This window comes from Adiantum capillus-veneris, chromosome 20, assembly GCF_014529385.1.
Source record: "Adiantum capillus-veneris isolate H3 chromosome 20, ASM1452938v2, whole genome shotgun sequence".
Lineage (NCBI taxonomy): Eukaryota > Viridiplantae > Streptophyta > Polypodiopsida > Polypodiales > Pteridaceae > Adiantum > Adiantum capillus-veneris.
In genome coordinates this window covers 62877660-62896702 of record NC_140950.1, presented here as the reverse complement: position 1 = coordinate 62896702, position 19043 = coordinate 62877660, and positions in this window count along the sequence as shown.

The following is a 19043-nucleotide window of genomic DNA, read 5'->3' as shown; positions in this document are numbered from 1 at the left end:
GGATGAAGAACCTAAGTAACCATTGATTATTAGGAAGGCATTCCCCATGGTATTAAGAGAAGATCTCTAACACCTAGCTTGGTCAAACTAGCTTAAGTGGACTGCTTGATTTTTAAACCTAGACAAGTGCTTATGACAAAAAAGTACATTGAATTTAATATTTGATACTAAGCAAATGTGTTGAATATTATGCTACCAATCACAATTAAAGAAGACAAACATGGATGCAAAAAAGTTAAGGGGGCATGCTAATGGACAAGAAACACCTGTTTATGTTGATGATCACGCTTGATTTGAAGTGTGAACGAGAGAAAGATTCCATGAAGGTCCAAATCCTAACAACAGCAACACGTTCTTGTACACACTAGAAAACACAAAGAATACCTCTAGGAGGCACATCAGTGGGAAGAAAGAACTTTGCTAATCACTAAATTCTAAAACAGAAACACTCCTATTGTACTAATCCTACCTACCCTCCATCACTCGAGTGATGAGGATCAAAGGTGTTTGATGACATAGGTTTCTGTTTCAGTGTACCGGATGCGAATGTGTAGGTCTGGGTCAATGTTTTGACTTTTATTGTGCATATTCGTTTGATAATTGCTCTTGCTCTTTATTATTTTTGTTTTTTGTGAGTATAAGGCTTTATATATACATTCCCTAAGATTGGAGATTTAAGAGGTCAGGGAGGAAGGTTGACAGGGAAGCAAGTGAATGATGGATGTCAGCAAACATTCCCCCCTTCCTTGGGTAGATCATACCTTTTGGAACGATGTCGTCACCTTTTGAAACCAATTGTTCCAAGTTGTTATGGGTGAAGGCTTTAACCAATAGTTTTCGATTGCCCTATGCATTTCATCTAGTTGCAAGGGTGGTAAGGTACTCTCCCATGATTTTATTTGCAACGTTGTTGTAGGTGGTGAACTTACAACGAGAGGTGCAAACTCTTTCTTTCTTGTATGGATATGTACAATGGTAGGTGGAGGTTGTGTCGAAGCTTCTATTTCCGTATAGGAACTACATGAAGAGCAAGAAGCTTCATTTGATTTCGATGTTCCTGAGCTAGGTGGAACAAATCGTTCTTTCTTCGGTACCCAAACTAGCTCTGCAGCAGGTGCATAGCATTCCATGATTTTTTCCTTTCCGCGATCTTCAATTTGTTTTGGAGCCACAGGATTGAGCTCACATGGGCTCGGTGACAAGTAAGAGCACAATTTATGTTTTGGCACCCAGATTTGATCATTTCCTTCATAGTAGCCTTGGGCTTCCAATAGTCGTTTAGGAATCCAACACCACGTTTCCTTACATTTCTTGGAGCGAGTGGGACGTTTCTTACAAGGCTTTTGTTTTTTAGCACTAGCTATGGTCGCTAAAGAAGCTTTAGGGACCCACTTGTATGTTTTTTTAATTATATTAGGATGAGTCTTGTCAAAAGCTACATGCATTGCTTCTAGAATATTTAAGGGTACCAGTGGTGGCATTTCATCCCCCTCAGGTGTTACCCAGGTTGCCCCCTGTTTCCCCAAGTGTCTATGGTTGCTACTAGGTGGACCCAATCCACATTGTCTAACTCAGTCATCCCAGGTAGTACATCCATATAAGGAGAATCTTCCCCAACATCAGTGTCCGCTTTACACGTGTAACAATACTGCAATGGGGCCGAGTGAATTGTGGTGTCAGATCTATGATCAATTATAAACATGTTTTCTAGGGGATGTGCTCGACCAGTCACAAGATCCACTCGAATGATAGAATCTTGGAACTACAAGTAGACATGGTTTTTATACAGCCATGCACCATTTTTGCTTCCCTCATGAAAGGACGTCCTAAGATCATCTTCGATGCCATAGTGTGTTTGGAGAAATCCATAACAATGAAGGTAATCCTTATTTTATGTCCAAAGACCTTGATCTTGAGATCTTCTAGCATCCCAATAGGTTTAACAATAGACCCACTGGCCATATTCACTACTATGGTTGTGGTCACAAGGTGAGTTCTTCCCATAGTTTCCCAGCAATTTTTAGTCACAATGCTAACCCTAGCGCCACCATCAAGGATTCCCTTCACAGTTAATCCCTTGGTAGTGATTGGTATGGTCGCATTGGATTCATCACCCTCAAAGTATTGTCCCAACTTGTTAACAGGTATTTCTATAACAAGGTTCTCATCTAGGTTGGGTTGTGGATCTAAGTGTTCCTCCTATATTGGCATCTCCCCAGCTCCATCCATCTGGGAAAATTGTGGTAGCCCAAACTTCAGTTCTACATTGAGGAAGGCTCGAAGAGCTGAGACTAGCTCAGGGTCTTTATATAGTTTGGACATGATGGTGGTTCTAACTTCTGAAGACATGAAATCCATCAATTTGGCAATGTTTAAGGGCACCTTTTGGACTTCATTCCCTTGACGTGGGGAAGATGGGATCTCCATTTCTTCGATAGGATCAGGTAGTCCCTCTGTAAACATTCTTTCCATCAAGAAGTGAGTATGTCTACTTTCCCATGACTTTAAGTCACTTTCTTCTTGGATGACACTAGGTATGGCTGAGGGTCTATGGACTTGGTGAGGTTGTTGTTGCGTAGGGAACACAGTGTTTGTAATTTGGATCTGCCTAGGTGCTGGTTCTAGATCCCTTTGAGTATCTTCTACCAAACTCCTTAATTGCTTGACTCGCTCAATCTCCTCTGTAGGGTTTGGATAAGTTCATATCTTCTTCTTGGATCCTGGCCATTGTGGCTCACGAAGATCTTCCTTGTTGGTTTCTATCTTAGTGGACATTTTGGTCTCCATGGTTTCACCTGAATCAGAATCCTCTTTAGCGTCGTTCATATATATTGGGTCGTCACCAGTCCCTATGTTGGTCTTTGAACTGGGGTTGAACTGGGGTCTGACTTCGCTGCTTTTTGTGATCTCTTCCTTTGTGTTTTCTTCTTTTTCTGAGATTGGGCAATTGATGCCGTGTCTCTTTCGTCAAGAATATAATTTTGTTTTTGGAGCATCGATTGTGTGAGTACGTTTATTGGTACCAGAGGTGTACTTTGTGATGGCTCCTCGGTAACTTCAATCAAGTTTAAGGGCGTTATCTTCGGTGCATTTGGATTATTTGGACATTGGGCAATTAAATGATCTATGCCACATCGATTACACATGAGTATTGGCATTGTAAACGTGATCGCTTGATTGGTTTGCATTAGTGCGGCATTCTTTTGTAGCCTAATAGGACACTCGGCTACACGATGTGGACCTCCACACTCATAGCATTGAAGACGTGGTCTCTTAGCAGCGTAATTGACATTTTGGCCTCTTGCCGCAAGAGCAGCTACTGGATATACAGGTTTGACTTGTCCCCAATAGTCCTCCATGTAGTATTGTGGACTTTCTTCAAGCACATCCATCCCATAGGCAATATTAGGATCTATATCTTCCTCACAGCCTTCCAAACAAGCAATAGATGACTCACAACCCACTTGATTCAGTGAAGTGATTCTCGCATGTGGTGGTTGCTGTCCTAGCACTAGAGGTGGTAAGGGTGTTGTTTGAACAACATTTTGGGCCCTAGGGACCATGTGTTGTGCTGTTTGTTCAAGAGGTGGGGCCGGCATCAATGCAGGCACTCGAGGTGTGTCTGTCCATGCTAAGGTTGGTCTATTGGCCATCGCGTGCTTAAATACTATGCAATCCTTAGCTTGATGACCATACCTCCCACAGGCATTCCAGTTCCCATTGAATTTTACTCTAAAAGTAGGGCATTCATTGGTACTATGCGGTCCATAGCATATTGAGCACCATTGTTGCTCCCTTCTTGGATACATATGATTGTTTTGCGGAGCACGATTATGGCTAAAAGCAAAGGATGGTGGTACAAAAAAAGGGCCAATTTTTTTCCACCTGTTTGGTCCTTTGGAGGGAAAGTTTTGAGGCCCAAAAGTTTTGGAATTTGTATTTTTTATCTATACTTGTATCTCAAAAATACAAGTCGTGTAGTTTCACAATGGGCCAGCTCGTGTGAGAGTAATGGTGTAATTAGTAAATTTAGTGGTGTCCATTTGAATTGAGCGCTTTCTACCAGCGCTTGGGCTCTCTCTCTCTCCCCTCAGACTCGTAGCAGAGCTGCTCTCTCTCTCTCTCTCTCTCTCAGCATTGTAGCAGAGCTGCTATCGTGTGAGTTCTCCCACCATGAGGACCCCAAAGGGCAAGGGAGCTGCTGCCAGCAGAGCGTCACCTTCAACATGCAAACAGAAAGGGAAGGCCAAGGAGGGCATGCCCACCCATGGGAGAAGCAACAGCAAAGGTTCTTCCACCCCCGCCTCTCAACAAACAGAGCTGGAGAACAAAAGAAGTCCCAACACAAGGGCTAGTGCAAAACAGTTCAAGGCTTCTGAAATCGACTCCAAACGGACCTCACACCATGTCGATGAGGATGAATCAAAATCTGCCAACAAGTCAAGACGTGGTAAGCTATTCATTGGAATCAGGCTTGTGTTAATTAGATGGTGTAAAATTTTGAATTTAAATGTTCAGTGTAAAATTTGATACCTTGGAGCATCGCATTTGTAATCCATATGCATATGAGAGAAAAATTAGAAAATTGACTTGGACCATGCTAATTATCCAGCTTGCTCTATAGTATTAAGTGTATTTTTCTAGGATATTCTAGAAAAGTGGTTGTGGAGCTTCAATGTTTGTGGATAGAAAGGTTTACCTGAGACAATGTATATGATTCTATAGTTTCCCTGCTTTATGTTAGAGCTTTGTATATCATATGCTAAGGATTAAAATTGAAGTTATTGCAGACTATTGTTGAAGTTTCGTGGAAATAGAGTATGGATAAATCATATTGTAAACACATTAGTTATTAGTTATTAGTTATTAGTTATTAGTTATTAAATGTACAGTAACAAATGTGGTACTTTGGATTTGTTTCACAATAATTTCTGATTTGTTTGACATTTCAAGTAAGAATAAAATGGAGGAGTGCCCTCAACAAACCAGGTTCTGTTATACAGCACAGGACTTCCATGAGGAGTATGGCCTTAGTCTAGAAGGCAAACTCCCTAAGGACCTGACTAATGAGGACTTACCATCCGAGTAGTGGTTATTTGTTTTCAAGTACAAGTTCCAAAAGAACAACAAAATTTATTTAAATCATTTGCAGCCACATCTGGTGGATGACTGCAGATTTCTATTCTCCAAAGTTTATCAGGGACCCCCTTCATGCGATGAACTGACCACCAAATTTGCTAAGGGTTATGCGTTCGAGAAATGTGATGCAGCGAGAAAAGACCCAACAGGGCATAGAATAGCATGGGCCCAGTTTGGGGAAGGAGTGTTGCAGATGATATCATTTAGGACTCGCGTTCTTGACCATAAAGTTGAGACATGGAGGAAGCAAAATGCTTCCTCCCCTAGAACTGTCTGCAGTCAGTTAAGAAGGCCCGCATGACTCAAAGTGGCAACAACATCTGCACAGAACCAGAGCAAGGTGTCAAAGGGGTAGTGGCTGACTACCTACCTGACTTAGAGGCATTGCTCCAAAGACTCCAAAAGCAAGTGTCACATCCAGGGTCATCAAAACTAACAGACCTGAAGTCCTCTATTCAAGCAAACAAGGACCAACTACTGGTATATGAGGGTAAAGAGGGCATGGCGAAAAGTTTGATGGAGGATATTGATACCCTGTAGGCGCGCATCAGTGTGCTGCGGCAGCAAATACCTATCCCTGATGAAGAGATCATAGAGGTGGAGGCAGAGCTGGGAGCAAGTCGACGCTTGTTACAACGGCATGGGGTTTCCGAAAATATCAAGAAGCTCCAAGCTGAGGTTTAACAGCAGGAGGTATTGTATTTCTGGCTTATTGCATTGTGTACGACTGTTGAAAGTTTTTATTCTGCACAAGGTTTGGTGATTTGGCATGTTTCACTTCTTGAATGGTTTATTTGCTGACATTTTTATGGGTTTTAGTACTGTCTTGGACTGGTTTGGTACTCTCTCTAACTGTTTTGGTACTTTTATTTAACACTAAGGGCAGTGCTGGAACTTTCCTTAGTACTTTATGCTGCTGCTTCATTTCATTTGGTACTCATTTGAACTACTTGGTACTATATTGATACTTCCTTGTTTCTAATTTTTGAGTCTTACACTGTACTATTTGTTTTGTTTTGGATTCTATAATGGCACAATCCATGGTACTTTTCTGATCATTTGGTCTTTTTCAATTCTATTTTGGGACTTCTATGGTACATGCTGCTTAGTGCTTTGGTATCTTGTTTAAATGTCTTGGTACTTTCCAGTTTTTTTTATAAAGTGGTTTGCTTATCTTTGGACTGTTTTGGTACTTTTTAAACTGATTTGGGTACTTAATCGAACACTAACTGCTATGTTCGTACTTCTCTTGTAACCTTTTGGTGCTTAGTTATTTTAATTGGTTCTCTCTTCGATCATTCTGCTATTGGCTTGAGAATTTTTGGTAGTCATATAGTTTACAGATATTGTCTTGGGTTCTATGTGGCACAATCTTTGGTACTCTGGGTGCTTTTCTGTTCATTGGGTACTCTTATTACTTATTTTGGAACTTTCTAGTTACAGTCTTATACTGTAATGTTGAGTTTGACTTGGGTACTTTTGGTGCTTGATACTGCTTTGGTACTCTTAAAACATTTGGTACTTCAACCTATTTTGGTACTTCCCTTGTAACCTTTTGTGCTTCTTTATTCTATTTGGTTCTCTCTTTGACCATTTTGGTACTACCTTGAGAATTTTTGGTACTCATATAGTCTACAGATTTGCCTTGGGTGCTATGTGGCACAATCTTTGGTACTCTGGGTGCTTATCTGTTCATTGGGTAGTCTGATTACTTATTTTGGTACTGTCTAGTTACAGTCTTATACTGTAATGGTGAGTATGACTTGGGTACTTTTGGTGCTTGATACTGCTTCGGTACTCTTAAAACATTTGGTACTTCAACCTATTTTGGTACTTTTGGTACTTTCCTTGTAACCTTTTGTGATTCTTTATTTTATTTGGTTCTCTCTTTGACCATTTTGGTACTGCCTTGAGAATTTTTGGTACTCATATAGTCTATAGATTTGGCTTGGGTGCTATGTGGCACAATCTTTGGTACTCTAGGTGCTTATTTGTTCATTAGGTAGTCTGATTACTTATTTTGGTACTTTTTAGTTACAATCTTATATTGTAATGGTGAGTATGACTTGGGTACTTTTGGTGCTTGATACTGATTTCATACTGTTGAAACATTTGGTACTTCAACCTATTTTGGTACTTTTGGTACTTTCCTTGTAACCTTTTTTGCTTATTTATTTTATTTGGTTCTCTCTTTGACCATTTTGGCGCTGCCTTGAGAAATTTGGTACTCATATAGTTTACAGATTTGCCATGGGTGCTATGTGGCACAATCCTTGGTACTCTGGGTATTTATCTGCTCTTTGGGTAGTCTGATTACTTATTTTGGTACTTTCTAGTTATTGTCTTATACTGTAATTTTGAGTATGACTTGGGTACTTTTGGTGCTTGAAACTGCTCTGGTACTGTTGAAACTTTTGGTACTTTAGGTACTTTTGGTACTTCTGGTATTTCTAGTACCTTGATACTACATTGGTATTTTCTTCTAATAATGTTTTCTTTGCTAATTTTTTGATTTGGTACTGTCTTGGTTCTATTTTGTAGCTGTTGCAATAATATTTTGTTACTGCTTGTGTTATTCCTTGCTAGCAGTCAATTTCGGTACTGTTTTAGTGCCTATTGGGTATTGTTTTGTTCTATACTGGTACTCTTTCAATAATTTTTTGCTATTGCATGTGTTCATCCATGCATCTTGGTTGTTTTGGTAAGTAAATTACGAGAGAATTCTGTTTTGCAGAGAGAGTATGCCAGGCTCTACAACGAGTCCCTGGAAACCCAAGACCGGTACGAATTTGTAAGCAAGCTCTCTGCTGATGTGAAGAGAGGGATGACTCACACGTTGACTCCAAGGCCTCATGTTGTGGACCTTGAAAACACAATACATGTGTTTGGTTCTTGTGTTGCCTGTGGGGAGGCTTTGGAGGCTTCTTACGTGGTTGGTACCTTCATGCTTCCCTGCAGGCATCAATACCATCCACTGTGTTTTGCAGGTGTATTGAGAATGGAAGATACGTGTGTGAAGGCACTTTGCAACACTGCAATCCCTTCGGAGGAAAAGGCCTGGATTTCAGGGAGGTCATTATTAAAGAGTAAGTGGGGTGTTTGTGTTGGACACTACATGCTTATAATATCAGTTGAATTTATGATCTAATCTTCTCTTTCATCTTTGTGTATATGTAGGGAGAGGATCTTTCGGTGCACACACCCATGACAACACCAACACCCCTGTGGATCGGAAGGATCTTCCTGGATACGGCAAGTCAAATGCCAGTCACATGTTCCAGGAAGATCCTTATAAGTCAGTGCATGAAGTACTGCATGACATTGGTGCCAACACGATGGAAGGCAAAAAGGGTGAGCCTGCTCTAGACTTCAGTTTGGAAGAAGATAACACTAAAGCCGAAGCGTAGGAAAGCCAGCAAGGCCCTAATGCCAGCACAGTGGAAGGGAAAGACCCCCTCTGGTATGGCAGAAGCTAAACGGAAAACTGAAGTGTAGGAGAAGGATAAACAGGAAAGCGAACCGATTGATGAAGTTGATGACATAGAGATAGAGCTAGGCAAGAAGAACAACGCAAACATTCATGCTAATGAGGATGTGGTAGTGGAAGTTCCCTTGGCGGCCGAGTTTTTGGATGCAACTCCAAAGTATGTAGAGGAGAAGGCAGGCAGAAAGACGAGGCAGCAGGCAAAGAGTGAGGCGGAACTTGCTGACAGTGCGAAGGAGGCGGAACCTGCCGATGGTGCGAAGGAGGGTGCGAAGGAGGCTGCGAAAGAGTATGGCATGGAGGAGGCAACTTATTTGGTGGAGGAGACGAAAGCCATGGAGGAGGATGAAGGTGCGGGGCAGGCAACAACCTTAGAAACAGGTTATAACATTGACTGTGCCACACTCTCCGAACTGTTCCTTATGAAATGTAAAAAGCGCCCCAAAGGTCGTGGTCTCAAGCCGCGAACCTAAAAGAATTAGCTATTTAATAGCATTTTGTACTTGCTTCTGGCTTATCATGAAATACGATCCCATTTTGTGTTTGCCAATGTTTGGTGTCATGTTAGTCAGATGTTAATGTGTCCGTTCCTTGTTATGTCATGCTGTCAACAATTGGTAACTTTTAATGGTGCTATATGTTCACACTTTCTATTGCCAAAAGGCTGGGTGTTCCTTTACTCATTTTGCTTTGTGGTACTTCAGTGAGGGACAGGTGGTGGCTGAATGAAGCGCGATCGGATACATCAATGCCGTTGGACGTAAAGGCGAGCACTAAGCTCCTTGTCATTCTGGATGTGAATGGAGTTCTGTTGAAGGATTGTCATGAAGAACCCGAAGATTTGTGGAAAATCCCATTTCCAGAGGGATGTAAGCCCCGATGCGTGAAGGTCTCCTGGCACAAATACTGCGTGGTCAAACCTAATGCGAAGGATTTCATCCTTAGCCTAAGGAGGCGATGCAACGTGATGCTTTGGTCCTGCAGCCAAAGACACAATCTGATGACCATATTGCATGCTTGCTTCCCTAAGTTGATGAAGATGCAAAGTCTCTTTTTAACTGGTTTGGCTGCTTTTGGTGTTGTATCTACCTTTGCTACTGATTTGTACATATTCTGGTACTATTGGTTCTTTTTGTACTATTTGGTACTATCATGTATAGGATTTGGTACTATTTGTACAAACTGATACTGTCCACATAATTTTGGTAATGTTAGCACAATTTGGTACTATTTGTTTCTTTTGGTTCTTTTTGGTTATTTTTATTCATTTTGGTCCTTTGGTACATTTGGTACTTTTGGTACTGTTTGCACAACTTGATACTGTCCATACAACCTGGTACTGTTTGCACAACTTGATACTGTACATACAACCTGGTACTATTTGCACAGCTTACTTTGGTACTTTGGTACTGTTATGTACAGAACTTGCTGTTTTTCTTTTTTTGGTGATTTAAGTCCTTTGGTAATTTGGTATTGTTATGTACAGAACTTGTTGTTTTTTAGACTGTGGTGATTTAAGTCCTTTGGTACTTTGGTACTGATATGTACATAACTTGCTGTTGTTCTTTTTTTGGTGATTTAAGTCCTTTGATACTTTGGTACTGTTATGTACAGAACTTGCTGTTTTTCAAACTTTGGTGATTAAGTCCTTTGGTACTTTTGGTACTTTGGTACTTTGGTACTTTGGTACTGTTATGTACCGAACTTGTTGTTGTTTTTCAGACTTTGGTACTCTGAACTGTATACCTGCTCTAACAACTTAGTTTACTTGACACATATATTTTTGACCAGTCCCATTGTGAAAAATGGGCTTCCTCTATGAAGGATGTGGCAAGCCATTTAGGGCAGTTCGGCAACAAGCCCATTTTCCTGAAACTCCTGCGAACAGTTTGGTTCAAGAATCCTCAATTTAATGAAGCCAGCACGCTCCTTGTGGACGACACAAGATACAAATCATTGAAGAACGATAATGAGTCGTGCTGCTGCATTCGGACATATGAGCCAAAATATTACCATCAGAACAAGCCGAAGTATCTCATGGATGTCATTCTGCCATGGATCACAAGATGGCTAGATGAGAAGTTTCCCACCGCTTATAGCCGGCGCACACCCCTGTTTGATGTAGAGGACAACATCTCCCTGTATGTTGCTGACTACTTTGTATCTTTGTAAGGGTACTCGTACCGGTTTGACCCCCCTGATGTGTAAAAGATTCTGTAAAAGACTGGCATTTTCGTGTAATAAGAAATTATTGATGGGCATGACCCTTCGTCTGCAAAATTTTTACACATGCACTTAATTTTTTTGCACACATTATCTTTTTCTTGCCACTTCTTTGGTAATTTTTTTGTTGCTATTTGCATGTGAAGCCTGAATCAGCAGAAATGTCAAATAACCCACGAGCATTGATTACTCCTTCCCACTTTAATTTTATGTCCCATTGATAACTAAACCCGGATTCTTGCACCTGCCTAAGATATTTTCAACCATATCAAAATATCCTGCTATCAAACAAGGATTAGGCAGTCTGGCTATCAAATTTGGTACTACAAGAGTTAGCTGAAAACAAATTAGCAAGTACACAAGTAAGATTCTATTCAAGAGAATTACAACTGTTGCTGCCAGTGGCTAGACTTGTAGTTGGGGTTTACATTGTATGGCTCCCCTCGTGATCACTCCCTTTGTCATATGGCATACTGTTGTAGATATTTTCATATATCTCTGAGGATAGTTTAAAATGGTTATGCAGGCCCGGTATGACCTCCATCGGGAACCGTATGGCTCTAACAAGATGGGAGTAGATCATGACCGGTGGTTTCTCATTCAATAGGGTATAAGTATCAACTTTTCCCTCAACCAGGGCATAGTACAAACCCTCAACTAGAATTCCACCCTTTACGATCTTGTTATGCCAAAGCTCCTTCAGTACTCTTGGTGCCTGGTACAAGGTTTTGGTGCACTTTAGAAGGTAGAAGTCCTCTTTCTCCTCGGCTGCTTTCACTGCAAAGTTATCCCCAATGGACAGTAATTGGCTCAGCACCTTAGGGTCTCCTTCATACATGGGCATGGCTAAATCCACACTCACTTGGGAGGAAAGCAGATCATTGTAGTTCTCCTCTTGATCCTCGTCCTCATCACTACCTACTTGTACAGACTCTGTCAATGGCTCAATGGAGAGATATTTCCATTCTTCAGTGCATTGTTTATTATTTCATCTCCTCCATTGCCCATGCACACAAGGATCACAAAATAAAGATAGCGTCCGAAAACGCACATCACATGGATTGTGTGTTGAGTAGCTGTCAACACAATGGAATGAGCGAGACCCTGCAATTGGTTTGTAGTCCCATAGTGGAGAATGCAACACATCATTCGATGAAACCAACCAGAAGACCCTTCTTGTGCTGGCACCCCCACCTTCCCTTGCTATGTTAAACCTCGCGTTTAGAAAATTGACCACATCAGTCACACACTTCATGGGCCAACCATTGGGCTTTAGCTCCTCATGCGTCAAGGTTCTCTTGATAATAGCACCTGCACCATCATGCTCTCCTTTTCTTTGTCCTGAAGTGGAGAACTTGTGCATCATTTGCAATCCTGTCAACTGATAATACCTGGCTACAAAATAGTATGGTCGTCGTGCCTTGAAATGTGAATCGGCACCATCTGACCAAACCCAATGATAACGGAAACATTGTCCTTGTTGTTTCATCCAACTGTTATGCAAGAGAAAACAATGTTGAACAAAGAGCGTGTCATGGAGCTTATCGTCTGATATTTAAAAATGCAGAGTCTTCTCAATGGCTCCTACTGAATTTCTGATATAAGAGATGTGCACCAGTATTGTGACCTGTGTTGACCACCAATGCATGGACTGAATCTCATTCTGCACTTTAAAGCTGTAATTCTCTGCAAAATCAACAACAAAAACCACAACGTCGCTTGGAAACTTTAGCAAGCAGTCTTTAAATTGTTGGGCTTGCCACCTAAAAACAAAGTTGTGCTTGACAAAGCTTTTCAGATGATCTGAAAAAAGATGAATGAAAGTTGCACTTTTCATCCTTTCCACGACTAACTCCTCTCTCTTCTTCTCATTGCCTTCAGCATTAACCTGTCCAATACCCACATCCTTAAATATCTTAACAATCACCTCCCTGCTATCTGCTGCAATCTCATCTGGGCAGAATGACAACTTCCTTACACCACATCTAGGGCACTCTCCCAGCAAGCATCTCTGTGCATGATATTCACGATCCTTAGGGCGAGGGCACAATATGAAATCCAGCAAGATACTTATGTGCTGAAAAAATGCTTGGTTTGCAGAACACTCACCTACTTCACATTGTGTACCACAAATGAAGCATGTACATGGATGTTCCTTTGCGTGATGCCCAAACTTGTTCTGGCGCATTTGATTGAAATCATCCCTAAAGTATACCATATGGATATGGTAAATACAGCAGCAAGTATAGCGCTCCTTTAATTTCGGACAAAGAATGTCTTGAGTGTCTCAAAGGACCTAAGTGACAACTCCACCGCAGGATACGTGCTTTTGAATCTTCTGTAGAGCTCCACCTATATACAAAATTTGATCCACATTAGAGCTCAGAATATTACTATAAAACAGCAAAGCACCAAAGTAGTTTACAATACCAAAATTAACAATGTAAACCACCAACTCATTCTAAAATACTAAATTTGGCACTGTATTGCCAAATTTTAGGCTATATATTGCCATTATCTTTGTACGGTGGTTGATAGACCCACCATTGGCAATCTCCAAAGACTGTAAGAGACCTCTTGCCTTCAGGCGCTTCGCTTTATTTACTTGGCATTTTTGGCAATGTGAGACGTAATCTTGAACATACCCATGTAATCTTGGCTAGTAAAATTGTCATTGTATGAGTGAAAAAGTTTTGTTTATACCTAGGTGCCTTGCATGGGACTGGCATGACATTCATAAAGAGTTTGTCATCAAATGTCTGTGTCCATTGGTACACAAGTACTCCCCTTGTGGAGTAGGTACCCATTGACAATGGGAAAGATCTTCTATTTAGTGAATTCATCATTGATAGAGGAGATCTGATGTGGAGGAAAGAGACACACTACCAACATTGGAGCAAAAAGGATCCCTCTTTTTGACATGACTCCACGCCTTGGAGTATGCATCATCATGCTCATATTTACCCTTAAGAGACTCCAAAAACTCACTTTTAAGTTCCGTGAACAGTAAAGACTTGATCTCAGATATCTGACTAAGAGCATCAACTATCTCATTGTATCATCCTTTATGATATTGAAGATTTGCATCATAATCCTGAATAACCTTAGCCCACCTAGCCTTTTGATCCGTCAAATCAAATTGTTAGTGTAAACCATTTGATACTTTCAAGATCAAACAATATTTCAAACTGAGCACCATACAAATAATGTCGCCACTTTTTTGGAGTGTACACTATTGCATATAAATCTCTTTCATAAGTAGAGTAATTTGGTTGTGCAGAATAAAGTTTCTTGCTTTCAAAAGCAATTGGACTTTCCTCTTGAAGAATGCTCCTATAGTTTGATTGCTAGCATCTATCTCAAGCACAAAAGGTTTCATTGGATCCACAATAGCCAATATGGGTATAGTAGCTAGAGTGACCTTAAGTGCATCAAAACTTTGTTGTTGATCTTTTCCCAAATGAAATGCGTTGCATGTGGATTTCAATTGGTCCATCATAGAAATAACAATTCATGCATAGTTTTTAACAAACTTGCGATAAAAACATCAAAATCCTAAGAAAATTTGGAGATCTTCCAATTTTTTAGGAGAAGGCTATTTATGGATGGATTTCGCTTTGGATTGATCCATATGAAGGCTTGCATGAGAACTTATATGCCCCAAATAGTGAATGTCAGTCTTCAAAAAATCACACTTGGACTATTTAACATATAATGTATGTTTCATAAGAAGATCAATCACCTGCATCAAATGTTGTAACTGCTCTTCCTTAGATACACTAAAGACGAGGATGTCATCTAGAAAAACAATGACAAACTTGCCCAGATCCAGTTTCAAAAAATCATGCTTGGATTCTTGAACATATAATGTATGTTTCCTAAGAAGATCAAACGCCCGCATCAAATGTTGCAAGTGTTCTTCCTTAGATACACTGTAGATGAGGATGTCATCTAGAAAACCAATGTAAACTTGTCCACATTTAGTTTCAAAACATCATGAAAGTAGCAGCCACATTGGTTAAACCAAAAGGCATAACCAAAAATTCATAATGTCCGAACCTTCTTCAGAAACCAGTTTTAGGTATCTCAGCAAGTCTAATCCTTACATGATGATACCTTCACTGCATGCCTATTTGTAAAAATATGGATATTTGTGATTTTATCAAACAACTTATCTAGCTGTGGCAACAAATCATTATTCTTAATAGTAAATTAATTCAAAGCACAATAGTCTACAAATATGCACATACTATTATCCTTTTTCATTATCAACAGCATGGGAGATGTCCATGGTGAGGAGCTATAATGAATAAACCCTCTATGAGGTAGTTAGCAAGCTACACATATGCACATACTATCGTCCTTTTTCATCATCAACAGCATGGGAGATGCCCATGGTGACAAACTATATTGAACGAACCCTCTACTGAGGTAGTCAGCAAGCTAGCATTCCACCTCAAACTCCTCTAAATGACTCAATCTATAAGGCGATTTACTAACAGGCTTACTATCTGCAACCAGACCTATGTCGTGTTGCATAGAATGTGTCGATGGTAATCCAGGTGGTAAATCTTGTGGGAAAAAATCTTTGTATTCCCTCAAGAGTTCCTTCAATTGATTAACAACATTTTCTTGTTGTGGTGACAGAGAAGTAGTAAGAGAAGAAAGAGATTTAAAAAAATTCTTCTATTACATGATTTGCAAAGAGCTTCGTAAGCTTGGTTGTGAAGATGAGTGGTGTGAGGAAGGTATATTGTTTTTCCCCAACAGCAACACGTGTGTCATGAAAGTTAATTTTTAACCTTCTAAAAATAATTTCTATCTTAATATAGTGCGAGAAAAATAAAAGAGAACAAGTGAAATTAATTTAAGTGCTTATGGACCAGCTCAGATAAAGGCTTGGGACCCAAAGGAGAGATGTCCATAAAAGGCCAAGGTTAATTTTTGTTTAGTTATCTCAGTCATCAGTACAAGTCAAGGAAGGATGAATATATCCCAAGCAGCCTTGATCAAAGGTACATGACAAAGGAGATTACCTAGAGCAATTATAGGAGTATCAAATATAAAGTACCTATGCTAAGTTCAAGTAATTGAAATAACTCTAGACTTCAAGTATGAAGTCTGGAAAGCCTTAGGGTAAATTTCTCATTTGTCACAGATAGTCTAAGTTTAGTAGGTTTTGGTATCAGCTTGGTGGCACTTCCAAAGCACTGTGCTAAGGTTTCACAAAGAAGGTGAAGCCCTAAAGACCAAGGGTTAGTTTTACTTTTACCAAAATCCATCCTAATTTAGCAGGTAGGCTCTAGCACAAGTCAACTTCATAAAAACTCCAAAGGTTTGTGCACAGATCTTACACCCGAGCTAGTTAAATTAAAGAGCAATTTTATGGTTATTAATAAGTGAAAAAAAAACTAAAGTCAAAGGTTAGATCAACCCTTCATTATTTAAAAAGCTGACTCTAGTCCTCCTCTTCTAAGCTTGGCCAAGCCACATGTCCAAAGTAGCTTATACTTGCCTTAGGCGATGATGTTAGCAAGTGTGTGTAAGTGTGTATGGTGTGAACACTTTCCAAGACAAGTCCAAGAAGGGGGGGGGGGGGAGCTTTTCAAGCTTAGTACTTACCAAGTGAGAACAAGTATATGAGTGTGAATGAGTTGCACGTTGGAGTGTTCACTTCTCATTAGACCAAGTTGTAGGCCTTCCATTTGAAGACTATTAGCAAGTTTGCATGAATTGAACAATAAGTGTTCATTGGGGAATTTTTCTCTCTCTTCATCGTTCTCACACTCTCAAGTGCCAAGAGTGGCATCTCTCTCTCTCTCTCTCTCTCTCTCTCTCTCTCTCTCTCTCTCATGCTCTCATGGGAGCTCTAGAGATGGAATCTATGCTTAAGAGCTTGGTTATGGATGCAAATCCAAGCAAGTGAAATATTTATTCTTCATCATCATCTTCTACTATTCTACTATGCTAAGCTATGCTAAGAGCTTGCTCATGGAGTAGTCATATATGAAGTACTATTTCTCTTGCTTGAAAAATACTTCTTTCGCTCTCATCTACCTCTTACCCTGTAGTTCTTTCTCCCCACCGCTGAGGTGTATAGGGCTTGGAAAGGAGGGCTACACCATGGAATATTGAAGAACACCATCTTCTTGGTTTGAGGAAAGCTCCACAAGAGCACAATTTGTGATATAATCAAAGCTCTCTCTTTGAGAGAGGATTATAGAACAAAGACCTTTTGGAGGGGATACTTGCTCCAAGCAAATCCGGTCCTCATCAAGTTGTCAATCTTAATGGCGTGTCCTAAGAGAATTGAAAGTAATAACCCTCCTAGAGACACCATGATGGAAGCTGTAAAAGAAGAAGGCCATTACAAAGGAGCACCACTCTCTTATGCTTGGGGAAAAGTAAGAGAGCATGATGCTTTCATATTATTTGATTTTGGCTCCACTGACAACTTTATTTCTTTTGAGCTAGTTACTAAGATTAGAATTCATGACTTCAAGATGGGGGTTTGTGGTAAAAGCAGATGGAGCTTTCAAAGGGAAAGAAGCCTCAATCACTCCATTGATTGGCAAGCTAAGGCTCCATGTGCAAAGTTATGTCGACAAAGAAGATTTTGTCATCTCTCCACTCAAGTATGAAGACGCTATCCTAGGGACACCATGGTTTTACTGCATGGATACCACTATGAAGTTTCCTACCACCATGCTTTGATTGCATGGCTGCCACTATGAAGTTTCTTGAAAGAAAAGTCCTCTTTTCCTATAGAGGCAAGGATTTTGCAGTTGATGTAAATAGTGCAGGCAACACTATACCACTTGTCCTCTTTTCTTGTAAAGGCAAGGATGTTGCACTTGATGTAAATAGTACATGATACACTATACCCCTGAAAAGTTCTCTTTTTGTTACATGTTTTTGTCAATAAGTCTAAGGAAGATGCACATGTTTCTAATGAAGTAAAAAATGAAACTAAAGAGGAGTTAGAATTCTCTAGCTTCTTAAATGAGTTTCAAGTTGTGTTTACGAATGACATTACTACCTCCCAAAAAAGGACGAGATGATCATTCCATAGAATGTCTACCTAGTAGCTCACCTCCTAATAAGCCTCCTTATCAAGTCTCATTGGCTCAAAAAGAATAGATTATGAGACAAGTGAATGAGCTTGTGGAAAAAGGTATGGTCTGGCCTAGTTCGTCTCCATTTTGCTCATCAATTCTACCAGTACAAAAGAAAGAGTATACTTATAGAATGTGTGTAGACTACCAAGCACTTAATCAGATAACCATAAAGAATAGAATACCTATTCCCATGATAAAAGATCTTTTTGATAAACTACAAGGGTCTATCTCATTTAGTAGAATAGATCTCAAAAGTGGTTATCATCACATAAGGATTGTGCCTAAAAATATTCATAAGACAGACTTTTGTACAAACTTTGGGTTATATGAATTATTGGTACTCCCTTTTGGACTTAACAATGTGCTAGCTACCTTTAATCGAATGATGGGGAGGCTCTTTAGGACTCATTGAAGCTTCACAAGAGTTCTTTGATGACATTACCATCTACTCCAAGTCTATTGAGGAACATAAGCAGCATCTTCATGTAATATTTCAAGTCTTGAGAGATAAGAAACTTTATATTAATTAAAAGAAAAGTGAGTCTGTCTTAAAGGAGATTCAATACTAGGGTCATATTATCTCCCAAGCAAGGATTTGAATGGACTCTAAAAAGTTGGAGGTAATAAAAGGATGGCATATACCAATGAATTTACATGATTGAGAAGATTTTTAGGAATGTGCACATACTATAGGCACTTCATAGAAAAATTCTCATTTAACTGTATGATTTAATTTAAAAATTTTAAATTAATATGGACTACAAAAGAAAATGAACCTTTTAAAAATTTATAGGCAAAGCTTACCTCGCAACTAGTGTTAATATTACCAAATAGCGTGATGCTTGTGGACAATGTCTTGGACCTGTTTTTCTTCAAGAAGGGCACACCATAGCATACAGTAGGAGATTAGATGACCAAGAAAAGAATCTAGGCATATATAAAAAAGAGCTGCTAGCTATTTTGCATCCCCTCGACACATGAAAAGCATTATCTATTAGACACCCTATTTATTTTTGTTGGAATTAGGGTTGCAGAGAGACACACACAACTTGGAGAAGACGAAGGAATTTCAAGGCACA